Source organism: Parasteatoda tepidariorum, chromosome 1 (assembly GCF_043381705.1).
Source record: "Parasteatoda tepidariorum isolate YZ-2023 chromosome 1, CAS_Ptep_4.0, whole genome shotgun sequence".
NCBI classification, from domain to species: Eukaryota; Metazoa; Arthropoda; class Arachnida; order Araneae; family Theridiidae; genus Parasteatoda; species Parasteatoda tepidariorum.
This window is the reverse complement of record NC_092204.1, coordinates 16335858-16357104: the sequence shown is the minus strand read 5'-3', so window position 1 is coordinate 16357104 and position 21247 is coordinate 16335858. Positions and strand designations below refer to the sequence as shown.

At 31.9% G+C, this 21247-nt stretch overlaps 2 non-coding genes across 2 annotated transcripts; both read left to right on the top strand.

Annotated features, from left to right (window-relative positions):
- The first annotated feature begins 14471 nt into the window (after nt 1–14471).
- LOC122271726 (small nucleolar RNA U3) lies at nt 14472–14678 on the top strand. The gene has a single exon (XR_006226563.1). It is a non-coding gene; the product is annotated as a small nucleolar RNA U3 (small nucleolar RNA).
- A 2245-nt stretch (nt 14679–16923) lies between these two features.
- Nucleotides 16924–17130, top strand: LOC122271727 (small nucleolar RNA U3). The gene has a single exon (XR_006226564.1). It is a non-coding gene; the product is annotated as a small nucleolar RNA U3 (small nucleolar RNA).
- The last annotated feature ends 4117 nt before the right edge of the window (nt 17131–21247 follow it).

Here is a 21247-nt window from a genome sequence, read left to right as displayed (position 1 = left end):
ATTCTATCCATGCGACTTCAAACTAATTTAACTTCAGTTAAACATGATATCCTTGGAGATGCTGCAATTTTACTGCAGAAGTCATTTAGAATTCCAAATAACAATTACTGAAGAACTTGTGATTATAATGGCAACAGATGTTTAAAAGCGCAATCTAGTTTCAAAGTGATTCGTTTTTCGCTCGTACTCTCCGAAAGGCAAAATTATCTTGTTTGGAAAAAAAACATTCGCAATTATGATTCTTATTTTTATTTGTTTATTTTCTTTCTTTCTTTTTTATTTTACTACATATAAAAAAACAACTAAGAGCCATTAATGATGCATACGAAAAATTCATGCATTGAATTCGGCCCAGCCCGATTTGTGAAATGCGCGAGAAACTCGCCAATCAGATTCTCGCTCATATCTACGATTATACATTTTCGATTTTTTTCGCATGCAGTGTGAATAGTCTTTTAGTTGTTTTAATACAAATTCGAGATAATTTGAGTAGATATATTAAAAATTGAAAACATTTTCGGCACTCAGATCTTTGTTTGCTTTTCAAACTTTTTTCCTATTCCAACCTGATTGATTGACAGTCGTCATTCAGGCATCAGTAGGGCAGATTTGTAGGCCACTTTTTGCAGGGGGCACCATATTAGTTGGGCCAACATTGCTGCCACTATAAGGACAGATAGTACAGAAAATGAAAGAACATCCATGCCTAGTCTAAAATTAGAAAGCAGGACCTTTCTGATGTGAGATCAGCTGCCTGACCACTACACATCCGGTCGGCACTTATAAAACTAAACGTCCGTTTGCAGCAATAATTAACGCTGAGTTTGACTTAAATTTAACATTATTACCTTTATCCATTAAACATGTAAGCGACTGTATATTCTGACGTAATTCTGAAACATATAATAGATTACTAATTTTTGTATTATTGCTCAATGAAATAACTTTAACATTTCCTTTAGTATCCAATGTAAAATTCTTACCTGCTTGATATGTTTTACTATTATTCAAATCAAGTGATTCAAACCAGGATTTTTATTACCAGGATTGTGAGGTACCGCTGTCTTTGGAGATTCAAATGGGATTGTTCTTACAAGGGTTGTTTTTTAAGTAAGGACCGATCGAAAATAGAAACTGAACGAAAGAAAATTTTCAAGTAGAAAACTTATTTTCAGATTCTACAGATTCTGTTTTTTCTTTTTTCAGCATAGTTGCCAGGTTCGTTTAGACACTTAAAACTAGATTTAGAATACCCTCTTCATACAAGCTTGCCACCTCCTCCAAGATGTCACGGCCGTTTGCTGTCACGATGTGGTCGCCAAAAAGATGTTTGAAATATCGGAAAAGATGACTATCACTCAGCGCAAGGTCCGGGCAGTAGGGAGGGGTGGTCCAAAACTTTCCAACCGAAAGAGCCCAATAAACATGCGATCTGATCTGTGGGGAGAGTCATTGTCAAAAATTAGTGAAATTCTCTGTCTGCATGGAAGGGAATTTTGCTACTTCACAAATCGTAACTTTACAAATCTGGCATTGAATACATGCAGCAGACAGGTTTTTTACAGACTAAAAACGCAGCACTGACCGTATCTCGTTCGTGGCGGAAGATTTGTTAAATTTGAACATTTTAAAGGCACAGTTTACATACACAGTTGCAACTGAATGCAGTTGTTCCCAAGGAATGCCGGGACACAAGCACTCGTTGCCTTTCGAGACACAACAAAAGGACTCTCTCTTAACACGTTCACGCCGGGTGTTGCGCCTGAAAGCGGGACGGAAAAGAGAAAATACTGGTAGATTAGACAATATTCGGGAGGAGTTAATCTATTCTCAACAGTAACAATTCACTGCCAGGAAATTTATCACGGTGAAGAAGCAATTCAATATAAAAATTGCATCCGTTAAAAACAATTGGTAGTTATGGATTTTTATTATTCCCGGAAAAAAAACTAAAAAATGAAATTTATTTGTTACCAGTTTTTACTCCTTTGCACATCCCGATGAGACTATCTAGAGTGACCCACCGGTGAGTCACCCCGGCGTGAACGTGTTAAAGAACGACCGTCGTACGTTAGCAAATTACTTCTTCCCCCAAATGAGGTGCTGCATTTGAATATCTCTAAACTGAGTAATACTGACATACTGAGTGATACTGATAATTTTAAAATTGTCTTTGAACATTTTCCAGAAATTTGAGGGTGGTATGCTATCGAACAGCAACGCTTTCTTTCCCTGCTTTCCCTTCTTCTTTTCTTAAATCAGTACCAAATTTTCTAAGGAATCCATCAGTTCATCTCAAAAAATTATCTATCAGCTAATGAATCGTTAATTTATTTGTGTTATAATTTTAGCAATGTCAATCTACTAAAAAGCATCCGAAGGTTTTTATGGTTCCACTTATTTAAAATGGAACTACTAAAATGGTATAGATTTTTCAACCTGAATGTGCCATCTGATTTGAAAAAAGGAGAAAGTATTACATTCTTGTAATCTTTTATGAAAATATTTTTTCAATATGTTAATCGTAAACAAGTAAGCAATTACCTGGACTTGAAAAAACAATCTTCCACTTTTTAAAATAAAATAGGACGTATGAAATTGTGCTACTCAGAACGAAGAAACAAAAGCCAATGAATAAATCAATATAAATTTTAATAAATAAATAATATAAATTTTAATAAATAAATAATATAAATTTTAATTAATAAATAATATAAATTTTAATAAATAAATAATATAAATTTTAATAAATAAAATAATAAAATGAAATAAAATAATTTTTTCATTGTTTTTCTTTATTTATTCTTTTGGTTCGAAGTAATTATACTTGGTCACGAGGTTTACAGCAGTTTATATAGAGAATGTTTTTTTTTTCTTTCTTGTATTGAGTTTTTTTTCTGTTGCGTTTAAATATTTCAAAATAAAATATAATAAAAAAATGGAATAAGATTTATTTGGTAACATTTAATCTATCTTTATCTATCTATCTCTTACCTCTCTCTCCCTCTCAATTCCTTTCACTTTTTATGTGAAATACCAACGCCAAATACCAACTCTAGGATAAGTAAGTATGTAGTGCCACCTACCAAACTCTAGATTGGTTGCACTTGTAAGTTTCTATGACTGAGAATGGCAACAGATAATAAAATGCGAAAAACGGATCGGAAAAAATAAATGCTTCTTTGTTTTCGAATGTTGTCAATCATAGACTGCCCTGCCACGCTTAAAAACATGGGTGAAAGCCCTTATATAGCAAGACGGAAAAGAGAAAAACCTGGTTCGTAAAACATTTCATTCCAGCATTTTTTTACGAAAAAAATGAAATATCTGTAACTATCAAGATTTCCTTTATAATTCTGGCATATATATAAAACAGCTTCTTTTCCAAGATGAAGTTTTTGATCCTTGATTCCGGCATAATACAAATCCTGCCTGACCCGTGGCATTCAAAGGTGATGCCGGTTATGTTGAATTGATGCTGATTATCCTGAACTTTACAAGGTGAGTGATACTGTTTTTGATCTCGTCAGATTCTGGAGTAGGGAGAGATAATACTGTCAACTAGCCATTTTGATGTCTGGATTTTGAGCCCGCCATTTTGTTTTTTCAAGTCATGCCGTATCATAAAACAGCTCGTGGTGGAAAGGTCTCACTCTCTGGTCGTAATTCACCGNAAATTTACAAAAGGGGGAAGACTCCCTGTGCACTCTCTCGCCTCCCACCGGTATAGCCGGGCTTCATTGGTGCAGAGAACACAGTTTGTCTAGGGCAGTGGGGATAGTCATGATTATCCGAAATGCTTAGAGAGAACACAGTCGCTTAAGAAAAAAGCGGTTATCGGGCTGAAATTTTTATTGTCATCTATGAAATCAATGTCTAATAACTTATTGAATTTACATGTTGAACAATTTTTGGCACCTTTAAAAAAGGATGCATTGAGTTTAAAAAAGCACTCGTCTATTTTGTCGATTTTGAGGTCATTATAGAGGGTGTTATTTCTGACAAACCAGGGAGCCCCAGTGATTCGTCTTAGGGTCTTGTGTTCGAAGACTCTGAGTCTCTTTCTTTGTGTATTTGTAAGCGTCCCCCATGCCGGGGATGCATAGCTGAGGATTGGTCTTATGCACATTAGATAAATGTGCCTTTTCGTGTTAAAAGCCATTTTGCTATTGCTATTTAAAATGGGTTTCAAAGCTTGATAAGAAGCTTCAGCTTTTTTAAGTATATTAGAGACGTGATATTTCCAATTTAGGGTGCAGTTTATAGTGATACCTAAATAGTTTGCGTTAGAGACTTTGGGAACTTCTTCGTTGAATAATAAGATTTTTTCATAGTTGATAATTTTCTTTTTATATGTTTTGCGAATAATGAGTAGGTTTGATTTGGAGCTATTGATTTTAACCTTCCACCTGCTGCACCAGGTTTCAATATCTTTTACATTGTTTTGTAGTCTTTTAATTGCATTATTTACATTTAAGGATCTGCTGAGTATCGCGGTATCATCCGCATAGAAGGGTGTTTGAATATTTATATCTCCCCTGTTAACTGGGAAGTCTGAGCAGTATATTAGGAAGAGAATGGGCCCCAGAATAGAGCCTTGTGGTACGCCTTCTTGTATTTTTCTCCTTGTAGAGAAATGGTCATTAATTTTAATTTGAAATGTTCTATTGATTAAATAATTATTAATAATATGAACAAGATCATCAGGAATATTTTGCTGTATCATTTTATATATAAGACCAGTATGCCATACTCTGTCGAAAATTTTCTCACTGTAAATCAGGTAAGCTATAACAGATTAATCAGTGAAGAATAAACCGGTAAAAGAAATCCTTGAAACTGAATGACAATGAATAAACTACAAGCCCTAAAGCCAACGCCTCGGGACTTGCGTCTTTACTATCAAATTAGACAAATATGCTGCAAGCAGAAACATTAACTGATTTACCGTCAGTATAAGATTGCCGGGGTTTCAACAAAAAGTAGTATTTCATCATTCTGATTACTATCGAAAATCATAATAATCTAAAATTCTTCAAAAGTTCTAAAAAAATTAAAATTTAACAACTAATACTTTGACTTTGAAGATGTCGTTAAATTTCAGGAAAATGAAATTTTAATTGTTTCACCACGTGTTTGATTTTGGATCATTCGACGTCATCATTAAATTAAACACACAAGTAGGCGTTACGTTTCTTACTGGAAAGTATTTAAAGAAGAAACTAGGCGTTCCTTTAAATTACGTCTCACTTAACCTTTTAATTGAGGTGAAAAATTTCTGCACAAATTCATACCCACGTAGTCAGAGGGCGGGAGTAACTAGTTATGAATGAGAAACGTGTTGTATGTTTTTATTTTACAAACGCGTTGTATGTTTTTATTTTACAACGTGTAAATGGGTTGAAACGGGTTTTTTTGTTTCATTACTAATTAATTTTTTTAAAAAAATAATAGATGGTTATGCTTCGGATAGTGCTTGTAGCATAAGTTTATTCGTATGAGTGTATAAATTTATCTCTCATAAATCTAAAATCTATTTTTTAAAAAAAGAGCATTTTCCTGTCAAGCAGTGAAAACATAAGTAGTTATATTGATTAATATACACGCTTATTTTTCTCTGTAAAAATGATTTAAGTAACAGTTTCAATTTTAAAACGTTGGCAACCTTAGCGATAAAAAAACAACCACTAAGAATAGCGGCAAAACCATTACAAAATGGTGTAAACAGGCTGTCGCAGCTTTTGTAGTTTGAAAATATTCAAGGTATTGTTCGTTTTAAGGGAGAAATTTATTTTTATTTTTTTTAGCTAGGTTATATTGTACAAAAAATGCTGTGGAAATTAAATAAGGCAGTGTTTCCCAAAGTGTGGTACGCGTACCCCCAGGTGTACGGAACAGCTGGGGAACGCGTTCTTATGCGGAATATCTTGCAACAAACGAAATTTTCAAAAAAAATTTCTATTGGTTATTTTTTGCAGAGTTAACAGTTAATTCTCGTAATTAGTGGTGTTAACAGCCAGTTGTGATTTCTTTTTGTGCAATTTTTTATAGTAAAGAATACATTAGTTTTTCTTATTAGGGGTACACAGCATTACGAAAAATTTAGAAAGGGTACACAAAAGTCCTAAGTTCGGGAAACACCGAAATAATGTATCGAAAGAAAAAGTTTAGGGTAAGGAAAAATAATTTCTTATAATTTACTTACGTAACAATTAAATAAGAGATCAAAAGAAAAAGTTTAGGGTAAGGAAATATAATTTCTTATAATTTACTCGCATAACAATTACCTTAACAATTACGAAACACACAGATACAAAATAACGGAACTATTCATAGTCCAATGTTATCCATAGTTTAAATTTTGACTCAATATTTGGCATTAATTAGATACTTTCTAATTTTTTTGAATTTAATAAAGTTTCGAACCATGAATTAAGCTAAAATTATTGGAATCAATCCACAAGCGAAAAGAATATGAGCATCGAAAATGATTCTCAATTATTTTTATTTTGCATAAAGGATCAGATTTAGAAATCCGCAGGCTCTAGGCCCAAACTGTTAGGGGCCAGTTGGTTCTCAAATAATTGCTCATTCAGGCCTAATGATAAATCAGACCCAGTTTCAAGAAGAAATCCAAGGAGTCTAAAATTGTGGGCTTTTATAGCCTATGTTGAAGTTAAGTTGTTGTTCTAAATGACGCTTTTGCTGATTTCCGAATGTCAGCTTTCCAAACACTTATTCGCATGTAAAGCTACTTGGTCAATAAAATGATTGATGCATTTTTTTAACGTTTGAATTAAGCTTAACTTGTTATTTAAACTCAATATCTTACATCTTTGGAATTTAATTGCAGTTTTCATATTTTACAAAATTAATTCTTTTGTTACTACCAGTCATTTAAAAAATTTAAGCATTGATTATATAAATATTATAATAACCATAATATGCTATGGCTAACAGGCAGCGCCGCAGCTGAACCGTTGTTAAGACCGCCCACGTGCGGTAATTGGCTAAGACCGTGAGAGCACGGCAATATGTTGAAATAAGCGTAGAATCCAGATAAAATAAATTAGCTAACGGATTCGATTCGCGGTGCAGCTAGTTGGCTTTTTAGGTGTGCGGAAAATGGTTGGGCGTGGCCTAACAAACTTTTTACACGTTCGACATCGCTTTTTAAGTTATAATGTTTTTTGCAAATGATAAAAGCTTATCTCAGTCTTCAGCGCTGTTTCCTGTTTAGTGCACATTTTGAACAAGATACTTCGTAAATGGGCAGGGTGTTGCTCATTTCTAATTTAAATCATGGTAATCTGATTTGAAAACCAAAGTCAGATAGTCTCATTGAAAATATTAGAGAGGCAAGGAGGGATCGGATTTCGACGTCATAAATCAGGATAATGATATTAAAAGTGTCTGTATAAAATTATTGTAGTTTTCGCATATTAGTTATAAATTTTTTCTTAGGACAGGTATAGATAAACTCCTTTATATTCCTGGAAAATAAGGGCTTTTCTTCAAAAAAATTTAATACCCAAGATTTTTTTTATTTTATTTTTTCATCGTGGAAACTTCTTATATATGACTCAGCGAAACTGCCATCTGTTCGCTTCCCATTCTTTTGCGAGAAATGGTGGTGATTTGAGAGTAAAACTTAATTTTTCTACACATTCAATTTAGGTATGGTCACCTATGTAATTTTTCTAGCTGAATTGAATTAGACCAATTCCAAGATAATCGAAACCATAGAATTGGAAGGTTATTAAAGTTTCATGTTAAAAAAGTACTTTGTTGTACTAGGACCTAGTTACGAATCTGACACTGCTACATAAAAATTTACAATATTGTTTCAAATAAACTTATTTATTTATTTTTTTGCTGATTGGAATGAAACGAAACATAAATGCATAATATAAAAAGTTAAGAAATTAATATGGGTTTCTTTCACAAAATGTGCATTTTTGTATTGACTATTATTTATGCATCTTCCATTGCTCGAAGTACTGTTTTCTATATATTTTTTCACGCGTAATCGAGTGAGAATAAACACAATAAAAGCTAGTAAAAGAAGCTAATAATTTAAAATGTGCAATGATTTTCTTTTTTTTTTAATGAAAAAAAGCAATTTTGGAATTGTACTTTTTGTCTTAAAAGTACTATTACTTAAAGTGTACTTAAAAGTACTATTTTTTTATTATTTCTGAATTGAAAAAATCCCCATGTAACTTTAAAACTGTTTCTGCGATTAACTCAAATTTTATCTCATTGAATTCAGCATAAAAAATTACATGGGATTTCTTGTTGAATTGTAATAATGCTTTTGTCTTCAAACATACTGTCCAGGTCTGAATAGCCTGGTTGGTAGGGTACTGGGCCCATGTCCAAGTGCTCGTGGGTTCAATATTCACCGACCGAAAACTCCCCGTGTTGTAAATGGTGACTGATGTGCGTTAAATCTGTCCGAAATGCAAAGTTCGCCATGTTCCGATTACAAACCAATACCTCCTGGGGTACTGATCCAGGAATTTCCTTGTCTTCTGAATTGGTTCAAAGTTACAAGGCTACGGAGTGGAACATTGGTAGTCGTAAACCCAAAATTGGGGTAAACCCTGTTCAACGACAAACATAAAAAAAATATAAAGTATATTTTATACGAAATAACCTGTAATCTAGTTTGAGATGCATTTGAAAAGAATGTGCTTTTAAAATAAATAAAATGTCCGATTTGTTACTACCACTAATTAATAAAAGGAAAAGTTTAAATATTTTTAAGAGCTTCCTTTGTAATTTTATAACGGAACGGCACCACAATATAAGCGCTCTGCGGTCCCTGTTCAGGTTACGATCGCATGAGCTGATCATTTCAAAAGAGAGAAGATTAAATTTTCTTAATGTCGTATCGTGAATGTGATGTTGAACTTACAACAAAGACAGCAACGTATTTTTATGTTATTCAATTTAAATCTTTTGCTTATTTTCTTGGTAGATTTTTTTCTAAATAAAACTTCAGGGTTTACATACTGTAGCCATTTCTCAGTCGATGTTATTTTCAGTATATTTCAAATAATCATCATGCATTCCTTTCTCTACGATAGACTCTTCTACACATACTTGACAGCTTGTCTTACAAATTTACTTGGACAGAGATAGATCTTGATGGGTAAGATATCAGCATTGCCATTCAGTTACAAGAATTTCTTACATTGGCTTATTCTAATTTTATCATCCTGTAGTTTAAATGTTTGGGAGTGCAGAGAAATTTCTAAAGTGCATTTTACATAACAAAAATCGCATTACTTGCGGTGGATAAAAAGAAATAGATTACAAATATTTCGCTAATAAGAAATTAGTAAAATAGTACAATTCTTATTTGTTTTCTACCACCTAATATAAAAAAGGAAACATTACTAATTTTTATATTTCAGCAATTATTTTAACAACATATCTTTAACACGTAACCTGATCTGTATTAATCAAGTTCTGCGATTTCCCCGCGTGGATTGATCGTAAGAGCGAGATTATTAAATAAAAAGTGTACGTTTTAAAACTCTTCCCTTCAACTGTAGGTTGTGATGTTAAATAGATCTATTTCCACAGCATAAGATATTGGATACCTTTATGACTTGTGATGTTAATGTACTCAACTTGCAAAGCCAGTAGCACAATTTTATGTTATTTGTTGTTATATTGTTTTATAATCGATATAATATTTTTTTTCGCAAAATTAATCTATATAATTAGTTTTTAGTAAAATTAATCTATATCATCAATTTTTAATGTAGTTAATTAAAGTAGTTAATCGTTGTACTGAGTAGTCATTTTTATGGAAAGTGATGATTTTTAATAAACTATGTATATCGTAGTACGCAATATAGTAGTATGATTTTTAATAACCAATACCGAGTCGGGTCTTAGATCCCGAAATGGACGAAACTCAGATAACATTGAAATCTCATCACCAATAAAAAATCCGACAACGAAAGAATTTCGGCAAAGTCGGGATTTTGACTTGTAAAAGAAAAGAAAAAAAAGGCCGACTCTACCTGAATTTGCCGACTGGGTGATATCGCTGGGGGGGGATGAGACACCCCTCTAACCCCCCCCCCGTTGAGGACGGGCCTGTATAAGGCAAGTGCTTAAATTACTTATGTGCAATGGAAACATTAAACTTAAAATTAAACAAATAAAGTTATTATACAAGAGTCATAAGTAAAGTATCATTACTCAACAAGCCAGGGGAAAGTGGTGCTATAATGTGGAAATTTTTTACGAATTTGTCTAAAAAGAAACATATTTAATATAATTTTTACTCATGCATGAGGTATTTTCTAACAATAATTTTTAACCATAATTAATCAAACATTCTGGTTTATCTCTAAATTAACAAAGTTGTTTAGTTTTTCATAATACAGTCAATAATCATAAAAACACTGGGTTGTAAATAAAAGTGTATTTTATATATAGGTGAGATAGGAAAGTAATTTTACTTTGTGTTCCATAATTATCGCCAATAATTAAACATATTAAGCGTTAAAAATTTAGATTGTCCCATAATTATCGTCAATAATTAAACATATTAAGCGTTAAAAATTTAGATTGTCCCATAATTATCGCCAATAATTAAACATATTAAGCGCTAAAAATTTAGATTGTCCCATTTAAAAAAAAAATGCTTTAACAACTGTTCCTTGCAAAAGTGGGTAAATAATCGAATAACAAAATTTTTAAATAAATTGTTTAGAACTCTGATAAACTGGAATTGCTATCTTATACTTTTACTGGTATTAAATTATTTATGGAGATAATAGACTTCAGTTTGCTTATTTTTAACATTATTATCATAAAATTTAAATTGTTACAAATTTAAATTAGAATTTTTTTCCGCAAAAAATTGACATAAATTTACTCTAATGAATTCCATTAGCAATACCATACTGACAGTACCATTAAGAACTTAAAAATAAAAATACTATTTATTCCAAATTATTAGATATTTGGTTGGTGGAAAAAGTCGTTTTTTTTTTCTGAAATCAAAACTTTCAGCTACCGATGCAATCTCTATCAACGTTGAGAACGGAACTCAGAATAACATTTAAGAAATTACTGAAAAAAAAGTAATGCGCAAAAACGTACTCTTTTTGTTCTCTTTTTGTATTCTTTTTGTTCATAACTTGTGAAACAATTTCAGAAGTTGTAGCTTGTTCTTTGGCAACAACATTTTCCTTATACTCGAGAGGGGTAATTGCCTTGTAAGGAAGTTAAATAGACTTTTTTTAGAAAAGAGCTTCCCTAGCCTCAGATAAAAATGACCTTATAAGCGATAACGATTTTAAAAACTTGACCATATATCCGATAATCTGTAATAAAGAATTCCTATTCAGTGAGCCGGGACTTTGGAAAAGTGACCTTATATGCGGATGACCTTATATCGAGATCTGACATATTTTCTTTAAAGAAACGCTGTTCTTTCCTACGCTATCCTCATCGCATGGGAATTAGTGTAGGCAAACTTAATAACTTATTTAATATTCATTTATTATTAATCATAAAAGTATATCTTAAGCCAAAATTAAATTGATTTTAATCTACGCTTTATTGGAGAATAAATATTGACAGATTTTAGTAAAAATACTAATTCTTAATTGAGCGTTTCACTATACTAAAAAAGACATTTTGAAAGTAAATCAATCAACTAGAAAATCATTATTCAATTAGATTTATTTGACAGCACAGAACCAATTTTAAGTTAAATCATTTTTAATTTCAGGATGAAACAGTCCGAATGGACAACAGTACGACACACGGACTGTATTGTTTAGCGATATTTTCTGTACTGGAGCAAATGAAAACAACTCGCAAAGAAACAAGTCGGTACTGTTTACTGATATTATGCTTCATTGTAATGCATGCCAAAAAATCTTAACAAACTTGATAAAAAATCTTCGCATTTTCCCTAACCAATTAAAGAGTGAATTAATGTAAGGGTTACATACTAAATTTCTTAACTTGATATCGAAACCACTAATCGTAATTGTATATTATTGCGCAAAATCATTCCAATTTGGAAAGAAATAACACTAAATGTATTGCATTTGCAACCAATATTTTTGCCGTTGAATTATGAATAGTGTCAGTGGGAATCATAGAGTTGAAATACTATTTCAACTCTATGGTGTGAATCCAACTATGGTGTGAATCCTATGGTGTGAATCCAACCACTCCAGCCCCATCGCCAAGTATGTACACTTACCCCAAGAAGACATGGGTTTGTTTGCGCCTAATGCTTGCTAATAGAATGTATACAGATCAAACCTTAGTTTCTTAATGGGTGAAAAAAACAGTATAATTTATAACGTTTTGCACTTTTTGTTTAAATTCTGAAAATAAAATATGTTAAATAAGAGTAAAGAAAAAAAATTGAAAGTTACTTTTACACCTTTAAGACATACTTTTTAAATTTCTACACACAGTCTGATTGTGTAACTGGATGGTAGAGTACATTAATGTTATCCAAATTTATGATATTTCACAGAGGAAATTTGACTCAAAGCATGCTGTCTACTCTTGTTCCATGTCCATAGTACCCGCCAGTTTTCCTTAAATATAATGCTAATCATATAATATCAATTTTATAAATACTCTTGACTACGGTTAACGTATCGTTAGGAAGGTCTTTTCAAGACAAACCACAAAAAATTAATATTATCTATTAATTTCAAATCTAGCAATTTCAACACTTATTATGGAAAGTGAATGAAATTATAAGCTTTTATTTTATATACATCTTATATGCCCACGTTTAAAAAATAGCCAAAAGTTTTCTTTAGTTACATTCATTTTTTTAGAACGTCATAGGGCAACATCGATTAAAAAATGAAGTTGCCTTACTCAAATATATACAGGGTCCTAAAAATATAGCTATATTTTGTGATCTTGAATGTAAATATGTCATGTAATTATAATTATGACACGAGACTAATATTTTTTTTAACATTCTAAAACGAAATAAGAGAAAAAGTCACAAAGCTTTATTACTCATTAAAATCCCCCCCCCCCTATGGTTTATCTTGTCAATGAAGCTGAAAAATACAATAACTTTGAAAAAAACATTTCAATTTTTTTCTTAGGGATTTCTTAGGGAACTTGATATCTTAAACACTAGTTGCAGTAAAGATTATCTTAATGTTTAATTAAAAAAATATTATATGTTTTAAAAAAAGTGGAAAGTTGAATAAAATTAAAGCAATCTTAAGTGTAATGTTTTTCTCTTTTTTGCTCCGGTTCAATTTATCTAGTTTTAAATCCAAATTGCCATGTTTAAGACCATGTTTCGCCATGTTAAGAAATAAAATTATTTAATTGATAAACACATTTGGAAGAAAGGATAAAATATGATTCAATGATTGGATTTTGTTTTCCTCCATCAGTAGTATTTCTAATTCCAGTATTATAAATGCATACCTTAAAGTCAGAAAAAGTATTCACAAAAAAGTTCTTAAAAAGTTAAATAGCACCAAAATGATTACTTTGATTATCCTATAAGATTTTGATTTTAAAAAACAAATAGACAAATTGCGCTCAATGCTCCCCCCACCCCCACCCAGATGTTAAGGAAACAAATTGTTTGCATAGAATCTAATATTATATAATGCAGAGCAAACAGCGACCTTTTGTATGCTTCTAATATTAGAAGTTGAGCAAGATAACGTTAGGTTTTGCTGATGTTATTAGGTGCTACTTAGGATGTAGCTTCTAGTACCCTTATAAACAATCAATCAATGAATCAAATCTATCAATGTTTTCGATTGCTCTTTTTTTTTATTGATGATACACGATTTTTATGAAGATATTTTTCACTCAACATATCACCTATTCGTTACAAATAATAAAAAACCCACGTGCAAAACAAACGACAGTATTAACAGTACTGTTCAATTTTTAAGTAAATGGAATGAAAATTTTAATCTATGGGGCCCGTAATTAAGCAAGTAAAACTGGGGATATTTGAAAGAGAAAAGTATTTTACCTTAGAATTCGTTTTAAATAATTTTTCATGAATTTGGAGTTTTTCCAAGACTGCACACGACTGATGACCATATCCCGAGTCAAATTTTGAGTAGAAAGTAGGCGTTACTTTACATTGTTATTTATTTAGTGCAATGTATCTTGCCTGTTTTCTCAAAGTAAACCCTAAGAGTAGGCGTAATCTGCAAAGTTACGCCTATTGTCTGATTCTTAGAAGCCTCTTTGAATGTGAGTCAATTACTATTCAGTCTCAAAAAAGTTAAATGTAGAGTAATTAATGCATGAGTTGTTTTATGTAATAATTATGTTGTGTCTTAATGTGAAACATTAGAGATCATTTACAAAGCATAAAGTCTAAAATCATATTAAATAATTTTGCAGAGAACAATATCTACCAACAATTATTACTGAATTTTAAGTATAAGTATTACCAAAATCGAAAGCAAGTTAAGATCATACTTCATAGGATCATTTCTATAGTGTGATTAGCGAGTTCACTCACCGAACTTCGCAGAAAACCCAACCGCGATGATGTGGAATGGGGCTTTCTCCTGAGCGTGAAGCGGTTGCTTCGTTCCTAAATGGAATGAACAACATTGATGATCGCACTGTTTGGCATTGCGCCAAATAGATGGATAAAGCTCGTTCTGAGTGGTTATATTTGAAACAGAAGGAAAGAACTATGCTGCATAAACATAAGCTATTTTGCGTTGCGATTAGTGTTGCATTAAAAGCTCTTTCCACCTAGGCAAAGAAGGAAGCTAAGTTACTTAGAAGATAGTTTTAACCCTTTCACGCCGACTGTCACAAATACGTGTCAGCATAAAACCGTATCAATCAGGGTAAAAAGATAAAACTGGTAACCAAAGTAGTTCTTTAGCAGTTTTTTGTGGGCGGGGTTATAATTGTTTGATTTATTTAATTCACCATTACTTTATTTCAAAATAAAATTATTTAGTTATACTTTTAACTAACATTGATTATATATATGATTAAACTAACAATAATTAAAGTAAAAGCAAAGTATAGGTCTGACAAATTAGCAACACCTACATTTAAGCTATCGTCTTTATTTTTTTTACATCCCGATTCTGATTTTGTACGAATGCTTTTATGAATCACCCGTCCCCATGGGGTTAAAGCTGAGTAGTAATGGGCGTTACTTTTCATTCTACATGATATTATTTTCCCTAAGCTTAGTTACATTTACTTCCTACTTAACTCCTAAAAACTCAAGTGGGATGCGAGAGTATAAGATAATATTCAGCCTTAACATGATTATATGGAGAACAATTTTAAATTTATTAAGACGAAGTTCTTCAATGAAATATTATCTTTTATCTAATTGAAATAATAAGTTGTCTACCAATTTAAAAAAAAAAAAAATAGTTCAAGAATCTATCGTATGTTTTAACTTCTTTGTTTTTGTTTATTCGATGTGACCATTTAACTTAAAGCTTTCTCTGCTTAAGCACGTGGAGAAGGTAAGGACAAGATGAAAAGAAAGTTTAGATAGAAAGGGGATGGGCAAACTACGGTTCGCGGGCTAACTAAGGTCCGCTGGAAGGTTTCGTCCGACTTGCGGATAGAATTGTAACTTGCCGATCCGTGGTGGATGTAAACAATATACATTATGCCTCCATTTTCTTGTCTACTTTGTTTAAAGCAACTTTTGTTCTTTCTTTTTTAACAAAGTACTGATGACCTTTTTACTTTCGCTATTTTTTCCCTCTAAAACATGAATTCATAGAAATAGCTAGCAGAGATAGCTTTAATTGGTAAAATGTTGAAAGCAGAAGTTCTTTATAGAATAGCCGTAGAATGGCGACAACGGGCGTTTCTCTTTCTCGAGGAGCAGACATACGGAATCTAATATAGGTGAATTGTACTTCATATGTGGCAGACTGCGCATTTTTAGCTCCAGCGAGCGGATATTTCTGCTGGTGAGAATTATTTATTGCGTATGGAAAGATTGCACACTTATAACCGTTATTGTAAATAATGGTGATATTATTAAATGTATAAAATAGCTAATGCTTGTTTAAGTTATTTGAAAAAATTTTTAACCCTAAAACGGCTACTAAAAAACGCAAAGTTGATTCAATTTGCCGAGTGTTCAATGATGAATGGACTTGAAAATATTTTTTTACAGTTGTATAAAAGATAAACCAGTGTGTCTTATCTGCAATGAAGCTGCAGCAGTTTTTAAGGAATACAACATTGACCGACATTTGACAGTCAAGCACAAGAATGCCAACTACGAAGCAGTGTTTGAATGTGAGAGAAGACAAAATGCTGAAAGTCTTCTTAAAGAATTATCAGGCCGACAAATTTTTTTCTAGAAGAGAAGATAAACAGTGTTCAAGGAGCAGCTACATTGTAACATACAATATAGCTGAAAATAATGAATTTCTCGGTGATGGGGAGTTTGTGAAATATGTATGCTTCAAGTTTGTGATGTTTTATGTCAAGAAATATAATTTTGAGGCTAAAAGCTTATCGCGAAAAACGGTGACATCAAGTTCGCTAAAACTTGGTTCAAACTCAAAATTTGGATACTGCGAAGTTTGAAAATAACGCATACGTAATTAAACTCTTCTTCTTTTACTTGCTCCAATTTTATTGATATTTACTTTTGTACTATTTAATTGGTTTTAAAGTACTGTTTTTAAATGTTTTACAATTTTGTTCTTTTGTAAATTTTGCACGTTTATCTTTTAAATTGTTCTTTTAAATTATTCTTTTAATTGACACTTTTAATATTTTGCTGTTTTAAATGTTTATCACCTTACANCCTCCTTAGAATACGACAAAACAGAATCGATGAATCGGTAAGTGGCGCTTCGCGCCAAACACCGAGCTACAATCCATATCAAGCATCAAGCATCAAGCAAGCAAGTTAAGATCATACTTCATAGGATCATTTCTATAGTGTGATTAGCGAGTTCACTCACCGAACTTCGCAGAAAACCCAACCACGATGATGTGGAATGGGGCTTTCTCCTGAGCGTGAAGCGGTTGCTTCGTTCCTAAATGGAATGAACAACATTGATGATCGCACTGTTTGGCATTACGCCAAATAGATGGATAAAGCTCATTCTGAGAAGTTGAAACAGAAGGAAAGAACTAGGAAGGAAAGAAACATCATGAGGAATTCCATCATGCAAAAAACAAGACTTTAGTTGGCCCCACTGTAAAAACAAGAAACGCACCCTCTGCCTTTAAATTTTGCTTGATTTCAATCAGGCTTGCTGGAATTAGCATACGGCATAAGTAGCAACAACAGCGCTAAAATTAACTTTCAGTAGCACTGGGATATGCATACTGTAATTCTTTCCTTTATGGTAAAATTAGATGCATGCTGCAATCTTTGAGACAAGTGAGATGAGATTGAAAAAAAGTATTGGCTATTACCGATGGTGTACGCGCTTAAATTTGGTATTTTATTGACAAACTTTCGAATTTTTCATTTGACGTAGTTTCTGCAGAATCGCAGTAAAACCACTCAATAATTGTTACAAGAACAACAAAAAGTATATAATTAGTTTTAATGAGAAAGTAACATAACAAGCTTTAATTAAATAAGTTGATAACAAGTAATGGAGAAAACGTAATAAGTTTTATTAAGTTATTTTGTTAATAATGAGTTACATGATAACGAAGTAAATTTTAATTAAATTAGAAGAGAGAAAATAACAAATAATTTGTTTTTATGTTTTTTTTTTCTCTTTCTTTTTTTTTTTGTCAATCAATATCTAATGTTTGGTAACAAAAATATTTCTTTTTAAAAGTAAATACATTCAAATAATGTGTAAATATGTTAGGTATCTTTTTGAATAGTATTTTTTTTTACTCAAAATGCTTCTTTTTTCATATGCAACTGGACTACTTGACTTCTTGAATGAGCCACAAGATCTGGAGCATCAACTGAAGCCAGAGAGCGCTCTACTATAACTCTTCAGCATACCAGTACACAGATGTCCTGGGTTTGCACTAGCTACCACCAGTCCCGACCTCCGTACAAACTCGGATTGCAGAGCCGCTTTTAGTATATATTTTATTTGTATATTTCATAACCGTCGTTGAACTGCCGAGTCAATTTTCGGGTTTGCGTTTACTAATGTTCCACTACGTTGACTTGTAATTTTGAACCCAATCCAGAAGACAAGCGAACTACTGGACCAAGTATTGGGAGAAATTTTGCCTTCGTGGAGGACCTTTTGATGGAACTAACCCGCATTTGCTTTACACGGAGAGAAAAGCCACGAAACCACTCACGGTTTGCCTAACGGCAAGGGGACTCTAACCCACGATCCGCCTACCACTGAGGATATTTTACGCCAGTATTGTGGTCGGTGCAAGCGTTATGCGGAATTCATATCGACCAGCCATCGCTGGGATTCGAATTCAGTTCACCTCATTGAAAGGCGCTCTATCCACTCAGCCATCGCGCCTCATTTTAATACATAAGAAACTTTTATAACCACACCATTTTGACGCTACTAAAACAATGTATAGACGAAGTACTAATCATTCAGCAGTTGGTCCACCTAAGCCTATATGAATTCAGTGCCCTTCTTTTCCACATTGCTTTCCATCTGCAAGTATACACCTATCAGTGGTACATTTCCGCATACATTTCCAGTGTTTGATTTTGGGAACAAAAATGCTATCAGCATTTTAACTGTTAATTGATTGGATAAAATTCGCTTATAAATAATTCAAAATATGATATGAAATATGACAAATTAAGATCAACATGAAGGGGATAAATTTTTAGACCCACATAATTTTTAGACCTACGATACTAAGTCTTACTGCGAGCTTTCAAAATAAAATATATCGACTTTTGCAGTCTAAAAATTTTCTACTCAAATTAAACCAATCCATCGACAATCACTTTGAAATAATATCATCAAAATTGAGGCTAAGCAATTGGGTTTTTTTGAACCCGGGTCATCTCATTGGAAGGCCAGCGCTCTTTCCCAGAGCTACCACGGCTCAAGTCCTTCCATTGAAATAAAATTTTTCAAATCGCGACTAAATAAACGGGCTTAAAAAATATTCCACAACAGCCCGTTGAGGGCCTGAAGGATCATGGAGGTTAAGGATCCACAATTTTCTGATCAACAACATGATTACCGCAATGTAGTCGGTATGGCACATTGGCAGCCTTTATTTTTCAGACAAGCTGGGACCGCTAGCAGTTGAGCTAATTAGGGTTCAAACAACGCCTGGGGACGCCTGGGGATGCCAAGTTCTTCATAATGACAATTTAGCGCTTAAACCACTGAGCTATTTGAGCTATATATTTGGGTAAAATTAGCTCTTCTGTTGAATTTTCAGAGCTAATATTTTGTTTAATATTAAATTAATTTCTTTTAAAGGTAGGGGAAAATTTGTGAAAAGTAAAGGTAAAATATAATTAAATTATAGCAACATCAAAAGTATTTTTTTCATTACAAGTATTAAAAGCACTCAGTTTAAATAGTGACTAAATAATGGAAAAGAAGTGTATTGTTGCATCCACAAATTCCAAGTATCTAATAACAATCAAAACTTATGAATTTTTAAAATAATTTCCAAACGAGACAAATCATCGTTTGTCATTTTAACAATATAATCCTTCCATTTCCTCAAAAACCTCTTGCGACTTAGTTACGATTACCAACTTTAGAAAGTTTCAAAAAGCAATCATGCCTAATATTTTCCGTTACATCTGGAGAAAAATGTAAGTATTATATTTCTGTATTTTATCTTTGGAGCTGAAGTGCATTACTTATTGTTAAATAACTCTATTCGCTTTTAGTTTGAAGTTTCACCATAATGAGTGCTACAAAACATAAATTAAGTTAATTAGGAAATAAATAAGTAAAATTAAGGATGAAAAATTTTAATTTTATTAAAAAAAAATCCAAAAAATTCCATTGTAATTAAAAACAGGAAGAAAAAAATTTAATGTAACATTTGAAATTTACTTTTGTAACGTTATGATGTTCTTAAAATTTCCGTGGGCTAAGTGCAACATATGAATGACGACAGTATTTGAAATTCGTATCTTTCATAATGCTATACTAAATTATACAATGTTTGTCCTAATAGAAGTAAAAAAATATTTTTGTGGAAGTCACAGGGAGGAGAAAGGGCTCTTGTTTTTTTTCCAGTAATAAAAAGGTTTTCAAATTTTGAATCTTAGCTCCTCTAAAAATGATTTGTCAAAAATGTTTTAAACACGTTTTTTTATTATTTACTGCTTACATATCGACTCCTTTTATTTATAAATTGACCAGAAGGATGGCGATTAAGTGCATCGTTTACAAAAAGAATTGATTAGAAAGTTATCACAAATGTAATTTGCAAATCATGCTGATAATTTTTATGTAAAAAATAATGCTCGGAGTAAAATGATTATGGAAACACAAATTTTGACAAAAGAATCTTCAAATAAGATAAACAATAAAAACAATTGTTTTATAATCATTTATAAGTATCTAAAAAAATCATTCAGCTGTGTAACTGAATAACTTACTTCAATGCCAATACATTGTTTATCAATTCTTATCAGTTAAAATATATCCTTATTCAACCAATAAACTGACTATCTTCTTAAAATAGAAAAAAAAATGGACTGTACAATCAAAGAACTGTGCAATCAAAAGCATGATTTAATAAACCATTTATTGCTTAATAATTAACTTTGAAAGGCATTCCATAATGTTTCTGTTAATGTGCTTTTGTTCCCAGCAAATTGCCGACTGCCATTAATATGCACTTTGACTTTTCACTTTCAGCATTACTTTTGACTATGAGTATGGTTAAGGTCAAACCCAAACGATTTTTCTTGCTGAAATGATGATTGATTAATTTGTATAAAAAAAAGTCTTAAACTTGTCTGACTATAATCATTGCTCATCCAGAAATTCATTATAGTGCTATTTCAGAATGTTCAAACAATAACACTGTGATCAGTTTTTATTATCAATATTAACTCAAATTTTATTATTTCTTTTTTTTTTGTTAGTTGCTATAATAATTACCTTAATTGTTATTGATAAGTATTAATGAATCAATTAGGAGAAAAAATACCATCATATTATTCCCATTTATCGAGCGAAAAATATTATAAAATAAAAAGACTTTAATACCAAAAGATTTTTTAGTTTAGTAAATATAACGGTAAAAAGTCAAAAAGAAGAAGGTGTTTATTTAAAGTGGAGATTTAAGC